Source organism: Hemitrygon akajei, chromosome 13 (genome assembly GCF_048418815.1).
Source record: "Hemitrygon akajei chromosome 13, sHemAka1.3, whole genome shotgun sequence".
Lineage (NCBI taxonomy): Eukaryota > Metazoa > Chordata > Chondrichthyes > Myliobatiformes > Dasyatidae > Hemitrygon > Hemitrygon akajei.
In genome coordinates, this window is record NC_133136.1 from 13,782,369 (window position 1) to 13,807,921 (window position 25,553).

The following is a 25,553-nucleotide window of genomic DNA, read 5'->3' on the forward strand; positions in this document are numbered from 1 at the left end:
ATCAATAAATACTGTTTAAAAATAGTACCATCAGACTTCAACGGAACTCTCTATCTTTGGTGGTAAGTGACCCAGTTACTGGGTACGTAACAGTAATTATTTCAAAGTTGCTTTGTGGTTTAAAAGTTACTAACGTGGTTAGAGCATTGGCTGATTAGTAGGAGGCAGTGAGTGGGAATAAAAGGATCCTTTTCTATTTGGGTGCCAGTAATTAGTGGTGTTCCACAGGGGTTGGTGTTGGGACCACTTCTTTTTATGCTGTATATAAATGATTTAGATGATAGAATAGATGGCTTTGTTACCAAGTTTGTAGATGATACAAAGATTGGTGGACGGGCTGATAGTGTTGAAGAAACAGGTAGGACTTAGACAGATTAGGGGAATGGGCAAGAAAGTGACAAATGAAATACAATGTTGAAAAATGCATGATAATGCAGTTTGGTAGTGGAAATAAATGTGTGGACTATTTTCTAAGTGGAGAGAAAATAAACGAATCTGAGGTGCAGAGGGACTTGGGAGTCCTTGTACAGAACACTCTGAAGGTTAACTTGCAGGTTGAGTCGGTGGTGAGGAAGGCAAATGCCATGTTAGCATTCATTTCAAGAGTTCTAGAATACAAGAGCAAGGATGTGATGCTGAGGCTTTATAGGGCACTAGTGAGGTCTCACCTTGAGTATTGTGAACAGTTTTGGGCCACTCATCTTAGAAAAGATGTGCTGGCATTGGAGAGGGTCCAGAGAAGGTTCACAAGGATGATTCCAGGAATGAATGGATTATCATACGAAGGATGTTTGATGGCTCTGGGTCGGTACTTGCTGGAATTCAGAAGGATGAGGGGGGATCGCATTGAAACCGTTCAAATGTCAAAAAGCCTAGACAGAATAGATGTGGAAAGGATGTTTCCCATAGTGGGAGAGTCTAGGACAAGAGGGTACAGCTTCAGGATAGAGGGGCACCCTTTCAAAACAGAGATGCAGAGAAATTTCTTTAGCCTACAAGTGGTGAATTTGTGGAATATGTTGCCACATGCAGCTGTGGAGGCCAGGTCGTTGGGTGTATTTAAGGCAGTGATTGATAGGTTCTTGATTGGACATGGCATCAAAGGTTACTGGGAGAAGGCTGGGAATTGGGGTTGAGGAGGAGAAAAGAGAAGGATCAACCATTATTGAATGGTGGAGCAGACGTGATGGGCCAGATGGCCTAATTCTGCTCCTATGTCTTATGCTCTTAGCTTCATCCCTCCCCTTCCTGTCTTCTCCTATGATTTCAGATCTCCCCCTCCCCCTCTCACTTTCAAATCTCATACTATCTCTTCTTTCAGTTAGTCCTGATGGAGGGTCTCGGCCTGAAATGTCAACTGTACTTCTTCCTGTAGATGCTGCCTGGCCTGCTGCGTTCCACCAGCATTTTGTGTGTGTTGCTTGAATTTCCAGCATCTGCAGATTTCCTCGTGCTTGCACCATTCAACAAGTACTTTCTGATAGTCGTGGAGGCAAAAGGCCCTGTATTTATTTAGTAGTAAATCAAATTGCTATCAAACTCCTGAACAGTAAATCAACATTACCTTGTTATTTCTCTTTGCATTATTTATCTTTGTAACTTGTAGTAATTTTTTATGTTTTGTACTGTAATGCTGATGTAAAACAACAAATTTCATGACATAAGTTAGTGATAATAAGCAGAAGAAATTCTGCAGGTCCTGAAAATCCAGAGCAACATATTAAATGATAAAAGAACTCACCTTGATTCTAATTCTAAAATGTATCCATAATAATTACTCTGTTATTGTTAAAACTGCATTGTTGGTTGGTCCAACACTATTTATGAAGGTCATGTAAAACCGAGAGTTCACAGAACAGCATTGTCTTTTTTCCCCTGTTCACACAATTCCAGTCCTTGAATAATTATAAATTATTAAGCCAAGTGGCCTAATTAGTGTTTGCTTTGTTTTTGACCAGCTCTATTTTTATTTCCATCTTGGCGCATAATTCACAAAAACAACAGTGTTGTCTCTTTTAAATAGATCTTTATTTGCCCTTTACTAATTGCCATCCTTGCCAATTCATTGTCCAATATTTTTCCCTTATTCTTTTCATATATTATTCATTGTCTGACCCTTGGAGAGCTAACTCTGTTAGAACACAAGTTTTGCAAATAAAATTGCTGGCCTCTTATGGTTTGTCAGCCTTTTGAAGCAGTTCAGCCAGCCTGTAAGCGATATTTGTCAATATTTGTTAAATGCATCATTTGTCAGTAGGTCACAAAAAACACACACAAAGGACATCTAATGCACACAGATTAAAGTCCAAAGTAAATTTGTTATCAGGTATGTATATGTCACTATATACTACCTTGAGATTCATTTTTTTTTCAGGCATTTGCAAGAAACTAAAGAAATACAATAGAATGTATAAATAACTATGCATAATGACTAACAATCAAAATACAAAAGATGACAAATCGTACAAATAAATAAATAAGAAAAATACCAAGTACATGAATTGTGGAGTCCTTGAAGTTGAGTATGGGTTGTGGAGTCAGTTCAGAGTTGAGGTGACTAAAGTAATCCATGCTGGTTCAGGAGCCTGATGTTTGTAGGGGTAATAGCTGTTGCTCAACTTGGTGCTATGGGACCTAATGCTGTTGTACCTCCTTCCCAATGGGAGTAGCGAGAAGAGAGCATGACCTGGATGACTGGGGTCCTTGATGATGGACCTCCATCATCAAGGATTGCCATCCTCCAGTTGATGAATGGGTTAAGTATTCATCAATGACATGTATCGAGGCAGGCATTGAGTCAAGTGATCATTGTTGTCACCCATCACTAGCTTCAAAACATTTGTTAGTTGGGCCTGTTTTAAATAAGAATCCTACTTACCAGAATGCTCATAGGCAGGTTGACTGTCACAACATGGGTTTTGGTGAGGGTCACATGCCTTTATGAAATTGTTGACTTTAAAGGCTCTGTCTTCAAGACACTGACAGGACACTTAAGCACACCATCCATGTTAAGGTATGGCCAACCCATTCATAAGAGACCATACAGAATGCCTGAGGGTCTTGTCAGTGCCTTGAAGACAGAGGTATGGACCATGTTGGAAGTGGGTGTCATCGAGCCATCAAACAGTGAATGGTGCATTCCAGTGGTTAATGTGCCTAAACTTTATGATTCCCTGAGGGCCTGTATCAACTTTTGGAAGATCATTGCCATCTCCAACTTTGATGCTTATCCTATGCCACGGATAGATGAGATACTGGAGAGGTTGGGACACGTTCAGTATATCACAAGACTGGATTCATGTAAGGGGTACTGCCAAGTTCCACTGGATGAAAAATCTAAAGAATACACTGCTTTCCTCAATTGGCTTTTTCCATTTCATTGTCATGCAGTTTGGCCTATATGGAGCTCCAGCTCCAGTGGCAGACCTCCTCTGTCACATCGACACTTTTTGGTTGAACTATCTGTTGGGTTCAAGGGAAGAGAATAGCTCTTAAAACAAAATGTGATTTAACTTGTAGCGCGCTTTTTCAAAGGTTATGGGGAGAAGGCAGGAGAATGGGGTTGAGAGGGAAATTAAGCCATTATTGTGTTTCTGTAAACTCTCTTTATTTTGTGCCAGAGTATATGGGCTCCAGATTTGGTGAGAGAATGGAGCTTCTATAGGAGCAGGGTCTGTAGACGTATCCTCTTCACATTGAAATGCCAATGCACAGCATTGCACAGGGAGTCTGTAGAAGGACAATAGACAATTGGAGTAGGCCATTCGGCCCTTCGAGCCAGCACCGCCATTCACTGTGATCATGGCTGATCATCCACAATCAGTACCCCGTTCCTGCCTTCTCCCCATATCCCTTGACTCTGCTATCTTTAAGAGCTCTATCTGACTCTTTCTTGAAAGCATCCAGAGAATTGGTTCCACTACCTTCTGAGGCAGAGCATTCCACAGATCCACAACTCTCTGGGTGAAAAAGTTTTTCCTCAACTCCGTTCTAAATGGCCATCCCCCTTATTCTTAAACTGTGGCCTCTGGTTCTGGACTCCCCCAACATTGGGACATGTTTCCTGCCTCTAACGTGTCCAATCCCTTAATAATCATATGTTTCAATCAGGTCCCCTCTCATCTTTCTAAATTCCAGTGTTTCCAAGCCCAGTGGCTCCAATCTTTCAACATATGACAGTCCTGCCATCCTGGGAATTAACCTTGTGAACCTATGCTGCACTCCCTCAATAGCAAGAATGTCCTTCCTCAAATTTGGAGACCAGAACTGAACACAATATTCCAGGTGTGGTCTCACCAGCACCCTGTACAACTGCAGAAGGACCTCTTTGCTCCTATACGCAACTCCCCTTGTTCTGAAGGCCAACATGCCATTAGCTTTCTTCACTGCCTGCTGTACCTACATGCTTACTTTCAGTGACTGATGAACAAGGACACCTAGATATCGTTGTACTTACCATTATCCTTACTTGACACCATTCAGATAGTAATCTGCCTTCCTTTTTCTTGTTACCAAATGGATAACCTCACATTTATCCACATTAAACTACATCTGCCATATATTTGCCCATTCACCCAACCTGTCCAAGTCACCCTGTATTCTCATAATATTCTTCTCACATTTCACACTGCCACCCAGCTTTGTGCCATCTGCAAATTTGCTAATGCTACTTTTAATCCCTTCATCTAAATCATTAATGTACATTGTAAATAGCTGCGGTTCCAGCACTGAGCCTTGCAGTATCCCACTAGTCACTGCCTGCCATTCTGAAAGGGACCCATTAATTCCTACTCTTTGTTTCCTGTCTGCCAACCAATTTTCTATCCATGTTAGTACCCTACCCCCAAAACCATGTGCTCTAATTTTGCCCACTAATCTCCTATGTGGGACCTTATCAAAGACTTTCTGAAAGCCCAGGTACACTACATTTGTTGTCTCTCCCTTGTCCATTTTCATAGTTACATCTTCAAAAAATTCCAGAAGATTAGTCAAGCATGATTTCCCCTTTATAAATCCATGGTGACTCGGACCGATCCTGTCACTGCTATCCAAATGTGCCGCTATTTCATATTTTATAATTGACCCCAGCATCTTCCCCACCACTGATGTCAGGCTAACTGGTCTATAATTCCCTGTTTTCTCTCTCCCTCCTTTCTTAAAAAGTCAGATAACATTAGCTACCCTCCAATACTCAGGAACTGATCCTGAATCTATAGAACATTGGAAAATGATTGCCAATGTGTCCATGATTTCTAGAACTACCTCCTTAAGTACCCTGGGATGCAGACCATCAGGCCCTGGGGATTTATCGGCCTTTAGTCCCATTAGTCTACCCAACACCATTTTCTGCCTAATGTGAATTTCCTTTAGTTCCTCCGTTACCCTAGGTCCTCTGGCCATGATTACATCTGGGAGATTGTATCCTCCCTAGTGAAGACAGATCCAAAGTACCTGTTCAACTCGTCTGCTCTTTCTTTGTTCCCCATAATAAATTCACCTGTTTCTGTCTTCAAGGGCCCAACTTTAGTCTTAACTAATTTTTCCCTCTTCACATACCTAAAGAAGCTTTTACTATCCTCCTTTATATTCTTGGCTAGCTTACCTTTGTACCTCATCTTTTCTCCCTGTATTGCCTTTTTAGTTATCTTCTGTTGCTCTTTAGAAGTTTCCCAATCCTTTGGCTTCCCGTCATCTTTGCTATGTTATGCTTCTCTTTTATTTTTATACTGTCCTTGACTTTCCTTGTCAGCCATGGTCACCCCTTATTCCCCTTAGAACCTTTCTTCCTCTTTGGAATGAACTGATTCTGCACCTTCTGTATTATTCCCAGAAATACCTGCCATTCCTGCAAGGATTTGGACACATTAGGTGACTGGATAAAGAAGTGGTAAATGGGAAGTGTATGGGCATGCCCTTTGGTAGAAGGAATAAAGGTGAGCTTGCTTCCCTGAATAGTGTCTGCAGCAAAGTATATCTGCCAGTACTCACTTCTTTTAGTGTTGGGTTCCTCCTCCTTACCAAGAAAGAGATACTTCTAGCTAATAAACTCATTTAAATACAGTTAATGATGCAAGTTTCAAATTAGACAAATAATTCTTAACACACTTAAAACTCACAGAGGATTTCTGATTCATAAAAGATTTCTGAATTACAGATTTATAAACTACAAAGTTATTTCCAACCACAGGTATAATTCTTAGAGGTAAAAGAGCGTATCAATGAGTTGCAACGAACAAGTCACCTGTCACAAAAACTGAAGGCTGAGAAATAGTTCTTCTTTCTAACACCCTGTCTTTCTGTCATTCTCCTTGTCATTCCTAACAATCCCCAGTGCTTTCTAACTTTTTGTTACTTGTTGTTGCTCTCTGTATCTGCAGATATTTTTCCTGCAACAAAGTAATTAACACAGATGTTCTAAAACTTCCAGTTTAAATATACAGCCGATGATATATACACAGCTGATAATCCTTCATTTTTCTTATGTAAAATATAGATCATGCCTGTACAATTTCTTCACCCGCTGGTGTGTAGATCATTTGGTCCAGATGATTTATATATATTCAGTCCTTTTAATTTCCCAAACTCCTCCTCCCTAGTAACGGCAAGTTCATTCATTTGTGTCCCCTGATACTCTTGGAAATCTAGCATACTGCTAGTGTCCTCCACAGTGAAGACTGATACAAAATACTTGTTCAGTCAGTTCTTCCGCCATTTCCTTGTTCCCCTACTATTACCTCTCCAGCAGAATTTAGGCACATCCATGTGTCTAATTTTTTTTAAATATCTCTATTATATCTGCCTCTGCTACCATCCTTAACAGTCACTGGCATTTCCTCACCAACCATTGTAGTCCTGGGAGCCACCACTGAGCAGAATCTCAACTTGCCCGGATGCATAAAAACCACAGCCCCAAGAGCACATCCTGTGACAAGTAACCGCCTCCTGATAATCCAAGGCCTTTCCAAGGTCGACAGGGCTTCAGGTACATTTATTTATCACATGGACATCAAAGCATACAGTGAAATGCATTGTTGGCATTAACAGCCACTGCAACCCAAGGCTGTGCTAGGGGCAGCCCATACTGTTTACTGTCTGTTGTCTATTAGGAACGGGGTACTGATTGTGTACGATTAGCCATGATCACAATGAATGGCGGTGCTGGCTAGAAGGGCCAAATGGCCTACTCCTGCACCTACTATTTATTATCTATTGTCATTACAGCTGCCAGGCATTCCAGCACCAACACAGCATGCCCACAATGTTCAGCAGAACAACAGAGCTGCAGGAAAACAAGCCCCTTTCCGAAATACTCTCACACCAGACGGTCCTCCAACCCCAGGTCGGGCTGCCTGTGGACCTCCAGGCTCCAGTGGGTCTGTGAAATTCTCCTGACTTGTCTAGAAGAAAGCTGCCTTGATTGGCTCTCCCATCAACCACAGTGTCTGTGAGTAGTGGTGTACCACTGGCTCTGATGCTGGGATCTCTGCTGTTTCTCATGTATATTAATGACATGGATGTGAATATAGGAGCATGATTAGTAAGTTGGTACATGAAACAAAAATCAACGGTGTTGTGGATATTGTGCAGGATATAGATCACTTGGAAAATTGGGTGGTGCGTTGGCCAGTGGAATTTATTTGTTTATTTAGAGGTGCAGAACAGTCTCTTATCTAAGAAAGAATATGCTGACATTGGAGAGGGTTCAAAGGAGGTTCATGAAAATTATTCCAGTATTGAAAGGCTTGTCATATGAGGAGCGTTTGTTGGGTTTGGTTCTGTATACACTGCAATTCAGAAGAATGAGGGGCGCCATCACTGAAATCTATCGAATATTGAAAGGCCTCGATAGAGTGAATATGGAGAGGATGGTGGGGGAAGATTAAAACCAGAGGACACAGCTTCAATATAGAGGAGTGTCCTTTTAGAATGGAGATTAGAAGGAATTTCTTTAGCCAGTGTGTGATGAATCTGTGGAATTCATTGTCACAGGTGGCTGCCGAGGCCATTATTGGATATGTTTAAAGTCGGTAGATTCTTGATTAGTTACATGAAGGAATATGGGAGAAGGCAGGAGATTGGGGCTGAGAGGGAGAATGTATCAGCCATGATGAAATGACGGTGCAGACTCCATGGGCCAAATGGCCTAATTCTGTCGCTATATCTTATGATTTTATGGTCTTATGGAACTGGTCCTTGTGGTCCAGCAAGCTATGCCACTGAGATACCCACTGATTTAAACCTAGCCTAATTACAGGACAATTTACAATAACCTTCTAACTGGCATCTTCTTAGAATATGGGAGTAAACTTGAGCCTGTGGAGGAAACCCATGCAGTTCATGAAGGGAACATACAAACTCCTTACAGACAGCGTCAGAGTTGAACTCTGAACTCCGGAATGCCCCGAACTGTAATAGTGTTGTACTAAACTCTATGCTACCGTGGCTTTAATTCCAGCAAGTGTGACATTACTCATTTTGGGAAGTAGTAGTACTATAACTGCTAGGACATGAAGGATTGTTGATAAACACCGAGATCTGGGGATTGGGTCAAGTCAAAATCAAGTTTGTTGGAGAACACACAAGTACTTGTACTCACAGGTGGAATGGAAAACTTACTTCCAGCAGTATCACAGGCACATAGTGAGGCCCTTCGCTGGCTGGGGTCGACCATGGATGTTGCATCCCATCTGTCTACGTGATACGCAAGCCAGGGCAGTATGATATGGAGAGAAAGCTGTTGCCCATTTAGCAAGCTCCCTTCTCCATGCAGCTGATGAATCCAAAGGAACAATGGAGACCAGATTTTTCCATGGCGTTTCCTCTCAAAGCCTTCCCCATGAGTAGGTATAACTGCAAGGCAACAGAGGTTTGAGATCAGTGCTTTCCTTCCAGACAAGCTGTTGACAACGGCTGGCAAGCCCCATTTTTTTTGGGAAGCGACTGGATTTAACATGCCAGTTACCCACCTATGTACCTTCTCCTGTCAGTAGAAATGGTTCTGCCGGGTTTAGTGGCTAAGCCACACGTCAGGCCAGGACCTGGACTTGGTTGTCAGAGGCTATTTGAGACGCACACCATTGGGAAATTTAATAGGTAGTGGGAGCTTGTCCCCGCTACCATCCTCGGCTAAAACAACCTTAAGGAATGTAGTATTAAAGAGACAACACTTAGAAGAAAAGCATACATTATATGCAATTTGTAGGCTGCCAAGGGTCCTGCCATTTACTGCATGCACCTATCTGTAAAATATATTTACCAGTCTTTTATGTTTGCTGGGTTTAAAGTATGGAACACCTTCCCTGACAGTCTACATACAGTCCTTCAGCTTTAACATGGTATCTCATCGCAATTGTCACAAGCAATGGACAATAAATGCTGGCTTTGCTGATGATATCCATGTTCTGAAAAATGAATAAAGGAATAAAGAGATTCAGCAGATGCTGAAAATCCAGAGCAACACACACAAAATGCAGCACCTATGGAGGGAAATGAACAGTTGGCATTTTGGGCCGAGACCCTTTGTTGGGACTGGAAAGGAATTGGGCCGAAGGAAAAAAATCCGATATCTGCTATTGTCAGAGATTTACCTGGGTCTGACTGCTCCAGACAATGTTGAGCAATGCTGATGTCTGAGATTCTGATCCTGAGTTTATTCGCAATCTAAGCTTAAATTCAGCCTTCTAGCTGCCATGTTTGAGTTCAAATTTATTGCACATTCAACTGTACACATGTATACCACCAAACAAAACAACGTTCCTCTGGACCAATGTGTACAACACAGTACATATAGTTGACACACAACACATACAGTAATATTACCACAAATAAATTAACAAATGAAAAAATATATTCCTGAAGATTGACATTTAACATAACATGCATTTACATCACAAAGTAAACAGCACTGGCACTTCATACATGATGAGACTTGAGCAGTGGCAGAGAGTTCAGTAGTCTCACAGTCTGGGAAAGAACTGCTTTCCATCCTGACAGTTCTTATCCATATACTGGGCCCTTTGGTGCCTGCAATTCATGGGAAGTGCTGAAACCGCCATTTTGTGCTTTTTCACATTTAAATAATGATTATGGTACAAAAGAGCACAATTATCCTCTGATATTTTGTTGAAGAGCATCTGAAGGAATCAAACCAAAAGTCTTGTTTACCCTGTGTTCTACATTAATTCAAAGTACAAATTAAATTTATTATCTAAGTACATTTATGTGTTAATGTACAAGTTGAGCCTGTGGTAAAGAAGGCAAGTGCAATGTTGCCATATATTTAAAGGGGAATGGAATATAAAAGCAGGGAGATAATGCTGAAGCTTTATAAGACACTATTCAGGCACATTTAGTGTTTTGTCAACAGTTTTGGGCCCCATATCTCAGAAAGGATGTGTTGTCATTGGAGAGAGTCCAGAGGAGGTTCATGAAGATAATTCTGGGAATGAAGAGGCTAACATATGAGGAGTGTTTGGCAGCTTTGGGCCTGTACTCACTGGAATTTAAAAGAATGTGGGGGGGGGGGTGTCTTTTGATGATTGGATGCTGCTCCTTGTAGATATACTGAATAGTGGGGACACATTTTGCCCTATCTTGGTAAAGGAGCTGAACCTTTAGATAGGATGGGCTATCCACAGTATTAAGAATTAAGGTTCTGTTTATTCCTTAAGTTTCCTCCTGCAGCTTGTTTGGGAAGCTGCACGATATTTGGGTGGCAGTAGTTTGACTCCGATGCTGCAACCAGCTGTTTCAAGGTAAACAACTAGTTTGTAGATTCCTGAGTGCTGTTCACTGCCTATTGGAGGATGGAAGTAAACTTTAGAGATGCAAACTTTGTTGAAGATTCAAATACTTTGGCTCTCTTAATAAATCAGCCATGATTGTATGGCGGAGCAGACTTGATAAGCATCCTAACTGGTTGCATCACAGTCTGGTATGGTCAATGCAAGGGATAGGGAAAAGCTGCAGAGGGTTGTAAATCTCAGCCAGATCCATCGTGAGGAGCCTCCTCAGCATCGAGGACATCTTCAAAAGGCGATGCCTCAAAAAGGCGGTATCTATCATCCCCCCACCACCCAGGACATGCCCTCTTCTCATTCCTACCATCAGGGAGAAGGTACAGGGGCCTGAAGACAGACACTTAATGTTCTAGGTACTGTTTCTTCCTCTCTCCGATCAAATTTCAGAACGGACAATGAACCCACCCATGAACACTACCTCACTATTTTTGCTCTCTTTTTGCACTTTTATGTAAATTTTTTATTGTAATTTTATATATTTTTAAAATGTACTGCACTGTACTGCTGCCACAAAACAGCAAATTTCACAACATATGTCAGTGACATTAAGCCTGATACTGTTTCATTTTGTATATGTTGCTCAAGATTTCCAGCACCTGCAGAATCTGTTGTATTTAAGATAGTTTGTGTTGATGTGATTATCAATGAAATGTTGTGAAATACTTTTTTTTAAAAAAAAATGATTTTGCTTAAATTTAACAGGAACTGGTGTATTTCTTTGTGTACAGAGGGATATTCAGCTGGCTTTCCTGTTAGCTTCAGGCAAAACTCTGCACTCTTACATAACCAGACCACATTTCCCAAATTTTTAAAATTAAATCCTCCATTTGTCAGCTATTTTCATGTTGATTTGTGCAGCTGGAAGAATTCAACTAGCATGAATGCTGGGTTTAAGAAAACATTGCCTATTCTCAGCTGACAGGAAACAGGTTTATGTGAATGCCATTTAGTTCACTAGGCTGGCAAAGTGCCTTAAATCTTGTGCAAGCAAGACATGTAGCTGTTTTTTAACTTTTGATGGACTGGATGGGAGAAAATCTGATGTTCTGACCCGTCACCTTTGCAAGAAGGAACAGTATATGGATGCAAGCTGATCTTCAAATGCTGTCTATTTAAGTGACTGGACATGAAGCGGTTAATATGTAGTGGCCCAAACTGTGAAGCTGCCCGTACTGATAATACCCCTCCCCCTTTCCACTTTTTCTTGTGTTTTTAATCGAGCTGGTAGTGAAACTTTTAAAAATATATATATGTGTATCCCATTGAGGCTTTTTTTAGACTTCCAATGTATGTGAGGAAAACTTTGTGTAAAATATCATTTCTTTGCACTAGGAGTCTGCTGGTTTCTTTTTTTTGTCATAAGTGGATTCGCAATAGCTTTCTTCAACAAGGAGGATAACTGGGAATTTTCTATTAAAGGAAAGAATGTTCCCAAGGTTGCTGTCAACTGGGAGTCTGAGGTGCTAAAATGAAAGACAGGGCCCTGCTGGGTAAAAAAAGATTTAACAATTGGCAGAATGTATAGTTGCTTCTAAAATGGCTGCTTGCTTCAGGGTGTGGTTAAAAACAGCAAACGGCTGGCGTTTTGTGATCTGCATTCCCTTTGCTGTAGCATGTCAGATCCCATAAATCCCAATAAAATCACGGGGACTCTTCCTGGCTAAAAGTGGTGAAGGCATTTGATTTACTGATTTAACAGCAAACATTTGCTTCCGCAGCTTTTAGGAAAAATAAACAACTTTGTGGCACCTCCTTTATTTTTTAAAAAATTTGGTATAATCTAGACTACACTCTCAGTGAATATTCCAAAATACGACCGGGAAGCATTAAGTTTATCAGTTGCCTCTGTGATTTTTTTTTATTTCTGTGAGGGCACTGTGCAGCCATTTCAGACTGCAATGTCACAAATCTTTATTGCAGTGGGCTTTTCCAGAGATCGCAGCAGCATGCAAGGGGGGTAAAAATAGGAGCCTGGCTTTATTCAGTAGGTGCAGCCTTTTTGTTTTGAAAAGAAGAATTTAAAGTGCAAAGATTTTGGGTGTAAAAACCTTGCAGTAATGTGGCATGAGCAGAGAGGCAAAGACTATGTGCTGCAGTACAGGTTTCCATAGCTGTACGTGGGGTGGCTGGAACCGGCTGGAACTGGTTCGTAGCAGATCAGCTCATGAACAATGCAGTCACTGAGTTACATTGCTTCCTCCTTCATGGCAGTCTTACAAGAAGCTTACAGAAAGGTACCATCCAAAACAGCATGATTGCACCCTAGACACACTATTCTGGTATGTGGATAGTATGCTAAATACTTTATAAATGGGCATGTTTGTTAATATCTTTATCAAAATAATTGTTTCACTGTCTTGAGGCAAGGGGTTCAAGTCTGAAGGAAGGTCTGTGTGTTCCCTGTACAAAAAAGATGGTGGATTCATTGGGGGTAATCTGTTACTTTCTGTGAGCTACAGTGTGTATGGATCAGGGACATATATTTAAATCTGGAACCATCTTTTTTATTTCTATGCTAATTAGAGTTCTGCAAAGTGGGGTTTTAGTGCGTAGCATGGGGCAGAAAAGACACGCTTTGCTGGGTTGCTTGCAGAGAAGATGGAGGTGTATTTTGGTGTTGCTTTTTAATTTAAAGAGCATGAACTTTCTAAAATAAAAAGTGGTTAGCAATATCTTTATATCTGGGTCATAAAACCCCACAGTTTTGTACTATAACACAGGAGACTACAAGAACGGTATCCTACATTATGCAAGTCACCATGCCAGGAGAATTATGGTCATAAATTTAACTAGTTGAATTTGACAATATATTGCATAAAATAATATATGTAAAACAAAACTAGGATTGTTTTTAAATAAATTGTCGCCTACATTTAACTAAAAAAAGGAAAAGTTATAGAAGTGTATCTGTTTCTGTAACTTAAATATTAGCACAAAGCCTTCTGGGGCCTCTGATTGACACCTCCCTTTTAAAAGCCTTCCTGACGCTGGGTTCTCTGAAGCCTTAGGAGGGAGGAAATGTTCTTTGTTTTCTCACAATTCTCCAGAGGGATTTTTCGATCATGGCCACCAGCTTTCTCAAAACGACACTCTGAGGTGGAAATAATGTCTAGAATGCACCAAAATATTATTGGAAGTAGTTAAATTTGAGCATTTTATGCCAACAAACCTGAAAGAGGCTCAGGCCTCCTACCCAGGTTGTACATTTTTATTCTTTTCTGGGTTACTGTATTTAAGTTGTTCTTTTGCTGCCAGTAATTTCGGGCACAAAAAAAAACTTTTTGGTATTCTCTTTAAAATCGGGAAAACTACAGCCGCCAGGATTTTGGATGGATTTTTCACCTCCTTTTTATGAACACTAAGGCGCAGAAAATGACGACGGTTCTTGGTTGCTTCTCAGTGGCAGCAGAGGCCTAATTCAGGGTGAGTAACTGATGGTTTAAAAGATTTATTTTATTTCCCTGCACATTCTCTCTGTGTCACAGTCTGTCCCTGCATTTTCTTTTGTTTTATTGGCTTGGAAGCAGGTCAGATTGCAGGATCTTTGGCCTACTGGTGTCAACACACAACAAAATCCATTGGGCAAGGTCCAGAGGCCCACTTCTCACTGCTGATGTTTTGATCATAGTGAATTTATTTGTTTAGTATTCAGGTAGAAGCTATTACATTAAAAAAAAGTTCACCATATGTTAGTAGTGCATAATTCCTGACAGAATAAACTCTAGTTTGTGCATGCCTCACAGACAAAGGAGGTACTGTCGTTCATACCAACTCTTGGGCCTTCTCTTGACATTGATGAGGACTTGATGCTACCTGACCCAGTTTCCAAAAAGGAACTACGGTTACTATATGGTCTTGTGGAATTAGGATTTTAAGGAAGTTTTTCCAAGTCATTCAGTCTCAGTTGGTTGCTGTTTGGGGTGATGATACGGACTTGGCTAGGGAACAATTGGTCAGCAGAGCTGTTGTTTTCTCTCACTCGACTAGTCAAATGCTTTCTGGGCTGGCTTCCAATGCTCAATCCTTCATAAATCACCTCGTCCAAAGTTCAAAGTAAATTTATTAACCAAGTACAAATATGTCTCCATTACCACCCTGAAATTCATTTTCTTAGAGGCATACTCTGTAAATTCAATAACCATAATAAAATCAATGAAAGACCTCATCAACAAGGTGGACAACCAGTGTGCAAAATACAACAAACTGTGCAAATACAAAAAGAAAAAAAAAATAATAGCAAATAAGCAATACGTATCAAAAACATGAGATGAAGAGTCCTTGAAGTGAGTCCATAGGTTCTGGGAACAGTTCACTGATGGGGCAAGTGAAGTTGAGTTAAGGTATCTTTCTTTGGTTCAAGAGCCTGATGGCTAAAGCGTAATAACTGTTCTTGAACCTGGTGTTTTGAGTCATGAAGTTTCTGATGACTTCTTCCTGATGACAGCAGCAGGAAGAGAGCATGACCTGGATGGTGGGGACCCTTGATGGTGGATACTGCTTTCTTGTGACAGTGTTTCATGTAGATGTGCTCAGTAGTGGGGAGGATATTACTCGTGATGGACTGGACTGTATCCACCACTTTTTGAAGAATTTTTTTTTCAAGGGCATTGGTGTTTCCATAACAGGCTGTGATGCAGCCTGTCAATATACTCTCCACCACACATCTATAGAAGGTTGTCAAAGTTTTAGATGCCATGCTAAATCTTTGCAAAGCCCTAAGGAAGTAGGGGCACTGCTGTGCTTTCTTTGCGATTGAACTTACGTACTGGGTCCAGAGAAGTTTCTCTGAAATGGTAACACCAAGAAATTTAAAGTTGCTGGCCCTCTCCACCTCTGATTCCCCCACTGAATATTGGCTCTGGTTTCCTCCTCCTGAGGCCAATAATCAGCTCCTTGGCCTTGCTGACATGGAGAAGAGCCATCTTTCAGCCAGATTTTCAGTCTCCTTCCTATATTCTAATTCATCACCACCTTTGATTCGGCCTACGATCGTGATGTTGTTAGTGAACTTAAATATGATATTAGAGCTGTGCTTAGCCACACATTCATAGCTGTAAAGTGAATAGGTGCACTTGTGCAAATGGAGATCATGGAGATGTTCTGGAACCTTCCTGCCTATTTATCAGCCTACCCAGTATCACATTCATGATATTTTCATTGTTTGCAATCATACTGACTTCCTAACCCCAACTACTATGGTTTTATTCAACTTTCATCTTCACATTTAGAGCCCTCCATGGATTTTCCTCCAGCACTCCTCCCCCACACCTCTTCTTCTCCCCCACCACTCCTCCTTGAATCCCACAACAAAAAGAATAACCAAGCTGGAGTTAATAGATTATAGGAGAGAGTGAATAAATTGTTTAGGGCGGTGGTCCCCACCCACCGGGCCGCGGAGCGGTGGTTGAGGACCACTGGTTCAGGGAAGTGAATGAGTGGTGGATTGGAGCTGCGAGCTGGCATTGGATTGGATGCTTTGAAAGGCAGATTTTGAAAATTGCCAGCCAGTGTCCATCTCTGGTAAGAGAAGATCTCAATGCATAGTCTTGATCTGAAATGGTGACCCTCCATAGCTGATGCTTGACCTATATGACTTCCTCCAGCAGTTTGTCTTTGGCAAGAGTAAGTGTCGTGACCTAGCTTTGTGAACTCTTAACAAGTTCTGACTTGGCTTGGCCTGGGCATCTAGAATTGAGAGCACGGTTACAGGTTGCAGGGCAGACCATGTAGGACTGAAATAAATGAATTTATTTTTTACTTGGATGTGGTGAACCTACTTTTATCTATTATATATTTATTTATTATGGAATTATCTACTTTTCTTAACTTTACAGAGGGCTGTAAAGGCAGGTTATTACATTCATCCATCAGGCTCCTGAGCCAGTGTGGATAACTTTACTCACCTCAACACAACTGATTCCATAACCTATGGATGTACTTTCAAGGACACTACAACTCCTGTTCTCAATATTATTTATTTATTTTGCATCTGCAGATTGGTTGTTTGTCTGTCTTTGTGTGCAGTTTTTCATAGGTTTCATTCTATTTCTTTGTATCTATTGTGAATGCCTCCATGAAAATAAATCTGAAGATTTTATATGGTGGCATAAATGTACTTGGACAAGGTATGTGGTGATAATAAATTAATTTTGAACTCTGGAGCTGCTGAATATATCTAAGAAATATACATCTCTAGGTGTATAAAGGCATCATGGCGTATGGGGAAAGAGCAGGAATATATTACTGGGATAGACAGAACAGGTGTGATGGCCTGAATGACCTCCTCCTTCTATTTTCTGTGATTTCAATGTAATCTGCATTTCTCCCTATTCCACCATTATGAACTGCACCTTTAGCTTCCCATATTCTACAATTTGAACTTACCACATTTCCTGTCTCTCCACTCTTTTCCCTTTTTGAAACATCCTTAAAACCTATTACTTTGGCCAAATCCTAATAAGACTGTAAGATATAGGAGCAGAATTAAGCTGTTTAGCCCATCAAGTCTGCTCCACCTTTCCATCATGGCTGATTTATTATCCTTCTCAACTCCATTCTCTGGACTTCTTGCTGTAACCTTTGTTGCCCTGACTAATCAAGAACGTATCAACATCTGCTTTAAATATACTCAATGACTTGGCCTCCACAGCCATCTGTGGCAATGAATTCAACATATTCACCACCTTCTGACTAAACTCCTTCTCATCTCTGCTGTAAAGGGATGGCCCTCTATTCTGAGGCTGTGCCCTCTGATCCTGGACTCCTCCAATATAGAAACCACCCTCTCCATGTCCAGTCTTTCTAGGCCTGTCAATATTTAATAGGTTTGTCACTTGGTGCCACCTTATTCTTATCTGTGCATTAGTAAAGTACTTCAGGACTTTTTATTAAATTCTGCTTTTCTTAAAGGGTTATCAGTGTGAACCACTGTGGAATTTTACTGTGTGACCTGCAAGAGCTGTTCAGAACTCTATTGCTGTGGGTCTAGGGTTGCATTGAGGCCTATCAAGTTGAGGACAATAGGTTTCCTAAACCAGATGAGACTTTAGTTAGACTCTGCTAAATTTCATTTTCACTACTACTGAGACACACTGACATTCTATCCACAGCCTCCTCTACTGCCACGATGAGGACAGATGCAGGATGGAGGAGTAACATCTCATATTCTTTGTCATTGATTTCTTTAACTTCTGGTAACCACTCCTCTCTGCTCTCCCCTTCCCCTGCTCATCTTTGTTTTTCCCTCATTCTTGTGTTCCCCTTCACCCCTTCTCTTCCCCTCTCATGTCGTCACATCCTCTTCTTGGAGTTTGGTGTTCTCCCCGTGACCATATGGGTTTGCTCTGGTTTCCTGCCACATTCTAAGATGAACAGGTTAGGGTTACAGTGGGAAACAATGCACTTGAATGGAAAATGGATACAGCTCAGTCCATCATGGGTAACTCTCTGCACTGTTGAGCACATCTACATGAAGCTTCGTCGCAGGAAAGCAGCATCCATTGTCAAGGACCCCCACCACCCAGGTCATGCTCTTTTCTCGCCGCTGCCATCAGGAAGAAGGTACAGGAGCCTCTGGACTCACACCACCGGGTTTAGAAATGGTTTTCACCCTTCAACTATCAGGCCCTTGAACCAGAGGTGATAACTTCACTTAATTTCACTTGCTCCAACACTGAGATGTTCCCACAACCTATTGACCCACTTTCAAAAACTTGTCATTTCATGTTATTGATATTTATTTCTTATTTATTATTATTATTTTCTCTTTTTTTGTTTTTGCTTTATTGAATATGCACGCAAGAAAATGAATCTTAGTGTCGTATCTGGTGACATATTCGTACTTTGATAATACATTTACATTGAACTTTGAAGTATGTTGTGGGCTTACTTTGGTGCCAGAAGTATAGCGATACTTGTGAGTTGCCCCCAGCACAACCTGATGCAAGAGATATATGTTGCAGTGTACTCGTGGCAAATAAAGTTAATCTTTAGCTAGATCTCTCATCCATTAATTGGAAATGTAATTAGATTACTATTGTCACATGTACTGAGTACAGGGAAAAGTTTGTTGTTCATACACATCAATTCATAAACAATGCATTGTGCTAGAACAAGGTAAAACAGTAACAATACAGTCTACAGAGTAATGGCTACAGAGAAAGTGCCCTGCAGGCAAACACTAGGTGGTAATCAGATTCCCTCCTCTCCCCTCTGCCTCCTCCAACTATCCACCTCCCAGCTTCTCACACAATTCTCTTTCATCTCTCCTCTCCCACCTACCAAACATCCCCCTTGGCAACACACAGAAAATGCTGAAGAAACTCCGCAGGCCAGAAATGGGTAAACAGTTGACATTTGTGCCAAGACCTTTCTTTAGGGCTCCCCCTCCCCTGGACTCACCTATTTCTTGCCAGCTTGTTCTCTCCCCTCCCCCTACCTCTTTTATTCTGGCTTCTGCTTTCTTTCTTTCCAGTCCTGCTGAAGGGTCTTAGCCTGAAATGCCAGCTGTTCATTCCATGCCATAGATACTGCTCGACTTGCTGAGTTCCTCCAGCATTTTGTGACTTGCTGAGATATCCAGCATCTGCAGAATCTGAGAGCAACACACCCAACATGCTGGAGGATCTCAGCAGCTTGGGCAGCGTCTATGGCAATAAATTAACAGCTGGCGTTTTGGGCCAGACCATTCCTCAGGACTGGAAAGGATGGGGGAAGATCCCATAATAAGAAGGTTGGATGGGGGGAGGGAAAGGAATATAGCTAGAAGATGATGGATGATGCTAGGTAGATGATGAAATAAGAAGCTGGGGAGAAGAAGGTAAAAAAGGTAAAGGGCTGGGGAAGAAAGAATCTGATAGGAGAGGAGTGTGGACCATGGGACAAATGAATGAGGAGGGGCATTAGTGGGAGGTGATAGACAGGTGAGGTGAAGAGGTAAAGGGGCAGAGTGGGGAAAGGGGGGGAAGAATTACTGTAAGTTGGAGAAATTGATGTTCATGCCATCAGGTTGGTGCCCACCTAGATGGAAGATGAGGTGTTGCTCCTGCAACCTGAGAGTGGCCTCATCATGCCAGAAAAGGAGGCCATGGACTGACATGTCAGAATGGGAAAGGGGATAGGAATTAAAATGGTTGGCCACCAGGATATTTCATATTTTGAGGATGGAGCGGAGGCACTCGACAAAGTGGTCCTCCAATCTACATTGGGTCTTACTAATGTAGAGGAGGTCACCGTAGATGACCCCAACAGGTTTGCAAGTGAAGTGTTGCCTTATGTGGAAGGACTGTTTAGGGCTCTGACTGGAGGTGAAGGGGCAGGTGTAGCACTTCTGCCTCTTGTAGGAGTAAGTAATAAGAGGGAGATTAATGGGGAGCGACAAATGAACATGGGAATCACGAAGTGATCCCATTTGAAAGCGGAGAGAAGGGGCGAGGTAAAGATGTGTTTGATGGGATGCTACGTATTGAGTGGGCTGAGATATACGGCCAGCTCAGAATTTATACAAAGAAAGCTTGAGGTCAGCCACTAACTGGTTGGGAGTGCTTGGATATCCAGTTGTGAATTTTTATACACCAAGGTCAACATAGTAATTGATTTGAATTTGTACATGTGTCCTTCTCTAGTGATCCTGAACAGTGTTCTCTGTTTTCCCTTTTGAGTTTCTATTTTTAATTTTTATTTTTATTTAGAGATACAGCCTTGTAATGAGTCATTCTGGCCCAATGAGCATGCACCCTACTAACCTGTATGCTTTTTTTCTTGTTTTGATTCGCTCGTTTGGGTCATTGAGTACTGTATGTTATTGCACAACAACAAAGGCTGAAAAAATGAGAGCCTATGGAAGCTGTTCTTTTTAAATAGTGTGATTAAAAGATAAAATAGATTAGCTTTATTTGTCTCATGTGCATCAAAGCATGTAGACTAAGTTTATCATATCTTCAAAGATGACAATAATTTCCGTGTCGTTTCATGTCAGTCCATAGCCTCCACTTGTGCTAAGATGAGGCGCACCCTCAGGGTGGAAGAACAACACCTTGTATTCTGTCTGGATAGTCTCCAACCTGATGGCATGAATATTGATTTCTCCTTCTGGTAATTTTTTCCCTCCTCTTCCTCTCCTCTTCTATTCCCCACTCTGAGCTCTTGCCTCTTCTCACCTGCCTACCACCTCTCCCTGGGTCCTCTCCTCCTTCCCTGTCTCCCATGTCCACTCTCCCTTCCTATCAGATTCCTTCTTCCCCAACGCTTTTCTGGCTGTTCACAACTGGAGCTGGCTGTTCAAAACTTTCTGCAACTATTTCCCACGCTGTACAGTTGCCCTTCCAAACCAAACAGTGATAGAACCAGTTTGAATGCTCTCCATGGTGCATCTGTAGAAATCTGCTGGAGTCTTCGGTGTCATACCAAGTCTCTTCAAACTCCTGATGAAAAATAGCCTCTTTCATGGCTTCTTTGTAATTGTATCAACATGTTGGGCCCAGAATAGATATTCAGAGTTGATGACACACACACAGGAAATTGAAACTGCTCACCCTTTCCACTGCTAATCCCTCCTTTGACTTTCCCTTCCTGAAGTCCACAATCAGTTCCTTGGCCTTGCTGACATTGAGTGCAAGGCTATTATTATGACACCATTCAACCAGCTGATTTATTTCACTCCTGTATGACTCGTCACCATCTGAAATTCTGCCAACAATGGTATCATCAGCAAATTTATGGAAGGCATTTGAGCAGTACCTAGTCACATAGTCATTGGAGTAGAGATATTTGAGCTGTGGGCAAAGCATGCATCCTTGAGGTCAGCAAGTTAGGAGATGTTATTTCTGATCTGCACTGACTGGTTTGCTGATGTGGAAGTCAAGGATACAGTTGCAGATGAAAGTACAGAGGCCCAGCTTTTGGAGCTTGTTGATTAGTACTGAGGATTTGATAGTGTACACATCACTGTAATCTACAAACACGTAGGTATTGCTATTATCTAGGTGGTACAAGGCTGAGTGAGACTCAGTGAGGTTGCATCCACTGTAGACTCATTGTGCTGATGGGCAGATTATAATGGGTCCAGGTCCTTAATTAGGCAGTTGATTGTAGACATGATCAGCCTCTCAAAGCACTTCCTCACTGTAGATGTCAGTACAACTGGGTGATAGTCATTGAGGCAACTCACCCTGCTCTCCTTGGTCACTGGTATGATTGTTGCCCTTTTGAAACAAGTGAGAACCTCAACTGCATCAGTGAGAGATTGAACATGTCCTTGAACACTCCTACCAGTTGGTTGGCATAGGTTTTCAGTGCCCTACCAGGTACACCTTTTGGGCCTGACACCTGGTGATTATACTTATTGTTCCTAAAAAAAAATTAAGTACGGTAAAACCAGGTCCTCATGGTACTTGCTGCTGTTGGTAATTACCATAGTTAGACTTCAGGGAGTAAAAATGAGGTTATTGGCAGTGCAGAGACAAAACTGGGAGAGTAGAAGTCAGTGCTGGATCTCAGAAAGATTTAGATAATTGAATAACTGTTTCAAAGTGTTAGCAAAATTGTTTCAAATAGAATGGTGTATTACAGAGGGAGCTATGATAAGATGCATTACAAAAATATAAATCAGAAGAAAAAATAATTGTGGGCCAGGAACCAGAAAAGCTTTTGAACAGCATACAGTTTTTCGCAAATGTCAAATGTTCACTGCAATTGCCTTATAAGCATGTGGTTCCATATCTCACAGAAGTCCAAATTGAGAGAATTTGCAGTAGTTTTGACACCTCTATTAAATGTCCCATGTGCTTTGTTCATTGGCATAAACTTCACTTTTGTGAAATTGGCTTCAAATTGATGAGGTGTTGATTATATGTTTTCTAGATAATTACATTCTGGGAATCACAACAGGGATTGAAGTATTCTGTCATTTATTCCTGGAAGGTAGCATTTATTGCTCTTTCCCATCTGTCTTCTGGGGTTAAAAACTAGCCAGCCTTTTTCTGTATGACTGAAGTTGTATGTAGTCCAGACCAATTAAGGGATAACAAACTCCCTTTAGGACATTAATAGGCCAGGATTTTAATGGCTATTTGACGATTTAACGGCCATTGTATCTGGACCAAGTTCAAGGTTTCTGGGGTGGTATTTGAACCTGAAATCGGGCTCTTTTCCTTGTATCAAAACAATTTCTTCTGTCTTGTTTACATTCCTTTGAAACATCCTGTAATAGCTCCTCTCTGTGATGTATTATTCTGTTTGGAGCAATTTTCTTAACACACTTGCTCTTTTAGCATTTCAATTATATATCCAATTCCTTATTAAGAGGGACTATTAGTTTGGTTTCCTTTGCCCTTTCAGGAAGTATACTTCAAAGTGTGACAACTTATCAACTCTCCTACCACTGAAAACTCTTCTGTGCCATTTACTGTGTTTAAAATCCTTTGGAATCTTGAATACTTCTATTAGAAGAATTTTCTCTTGTCCATCTCTGTATGCAGAATTACAGTTCTAGTTTCTCAAAATAATTATTGTATTGTTGTTGTTGTTCCTTTTCATGCCTCGTGGTGCATTGGGTGGCATTTTTTCCCCTCATTTCCTTAGCATTTGTCTTTTTTTACGAGGTTGTATTGTTAGCTCGGCACTCAACCCAGCATGGATGGAAAGTGTGCAAGGGGCTGGATGGATTCGAACCCGGACCATTCACTTTGAAGTCTGGTGCTGATGCCACTATACTACCGGCCGGCATAACTACTATATGGGGTCCATTTAATTAACAATTTACGTTCCCAGTGCACAATGTTTCCTCTCAACAACCACTACTAAAATTGGGGCTACCTTATTGAGCACCTTGGCTTCATCCGGCATAAAAGTCAAAAGTTCCCGGTTGCAACATTTTCAATCTGACTTCCCATTCACATATTGTGTGAAGCCCATGAGACCCATGGCCTCCTCTACCATTGTGATGAGTCCGTTTTACAATCCTCTGTAGTTTCCTCTGATCCTGTGCATTGGTTCCTCCATATCAGACAGCGATGCAACAGTAGAACAGGCCACTACTAATACAAACAGAAAAGATTGGTTATCTGAAATGTTTTGAGATCAGTTTTGAGTCCTGGGGCTGTATCATCTACGCAATAGATAAGATACTACCCTAAACATGACCATTTTCTAACTTTTACCCAGTTCTAATGCAGGATCAATTTTGTGAAATTGTAATGGATAAGAAAGGTTTGGAGCATGGGCTCCCAACCTGGGGTCCATGAACCCCTTGGTTAATGGTAGGGGTCCATGGTATGGAAAAGGTTGGGAACCTCTGATTTAGAGGGATATTAGTCAAATACAGGGAAAAGGGACTAGCTTTGATTGACATCTTGATTACCTTTGACGAATTTGACCAGAGGACTTGTTTCTGTGCTCCTTTACTCCATCACTCCTGTTGGCATTCTTGAGGAAGTATCTGTCCTAGTTGTCAACAGATTTTAATCAGTGCTCTACAATGCAAATAAGTGTTAATAGTGGATGGGAACAATTATAGAGGAAGGCATCAAAAGTCACAGAGTCATACAGAGTACGACAGCGCTTTTACCTAATCCACGCCAGTCTCGTCTTCTGCTTAGTCCTATCTACCTGCACCTTGATCTTAAACTCTCCAATCAGAGCCATTTTCTTGTACAAGGAATGATGATGTTGAATCCGGAGATAATATTGCCCAGAAGACTCTTCGAAAGTTAAATCTGAGGATGTGCAAGTCTTGTGGTTATTAGATTTCTTTGTTACAAAGAAATTGCAGGAAAACACAGCAGCAAGTAACTAGCTCTAACAAACAAACTCACTCTACTCTAAGTAAGGAGGAAACCGAGAACAAAGAACCTTGCATTGTGGTTGATCATTATAATGAAACTAGCTCAGAGTAGACATAAGGAAATTCTTTTGCAACACACACAAAATTCTCGAGGAACTGGATTGAATTGTGTGTTGCTCAGGATTTCCAGCATCTGCAGAATCCCTTCTGTTAAGGAAATTCTTTTGACTAAAATGGCCTATGACATAACAAGGACAGTTTGTGATTTACTTACGCCTTATGACATTTTAGGATTACAAAGAAACTAAAATAATACGGAATTACTGGAATACAGCTATACTGAAAATGACTGAAAAGCAGCTAAACACTCACAGATGAACAAGTGATTATGCAAGTATATAAGCAAGCATAAACAAAAGTTATGCTTCAAAAATGAAAATTAGATGCCAAGACAACAACTCCACATTGAAATGTTTTACCGTAAAATATAGGAGCAGAATTAGGCCATTTGGTCCATTTTCTTCTTTACTCCCATTGACCTCACTTTTACTAAAGTTCTCTGTCAAGGTTCAAAGTAAATTTTATTATCAAAGTACATACATACAGTGCCTATAAGAAGTATTCACCCCCCCCCCCTTAGAAGTTTTCATGTTTTATTGTTTTACAGCATGAAGCACAGTGGATTTTAATTTGGCTTTTTTGATATTGAACAACAAAAATGACTCATGCTAAAGTGAAAACAACTTCCTACAAATTGGTCTAAATATATTACAATTATTAAACACAAAATAAATGCCTTGAGTCTGTGTGGATAGGTCACTATTAACTTTGGACATCAGCACACTCCAATTTTTCCCCATTCTTCACAAAACTGTTTAAGTTCTGTCAGATTGCATGGGGATCATGAATGAACAGCCCTTTCCAAGTCTGACTTGGCCATTCCACGACAGTAACTTTGTTGTTTGTAAGCTATT

General features: G+C 41.0%; 1 protein-coding gene across 6 annotated transcripts in view; it reads left to right on the forward strand.

Moving 5' to 3' along the window:
• znf532 (zinc finger protein 532) overlaps positions 1-25,553 on the forward strand; it is a 175,843-nt gene that overhangs the window by 46,893 nt on the left and 103,397 nt on the right. For 2 of the 6 annotated variants that reach the window (XM_073064172.1, XM_073064171.1), the window contains exons 1-2: positions 12,835-13,078; positions 14,114-14,222. The exons of 2 other annotated variants lie outside the window; for them this stretch is intronic. The gene's annotated coding sequence lies outside the window, so the exon portion shown is untranslated. Of the gene's footprint in view, positions 1-12,816; positions 13,079-14,113; positions 14,223-25,553 lie in introns of those variants that run through there. 2 more of the 6 variants (XM_073064177.1, XM_073064173.1) reach the window with 2 other exon arrangements.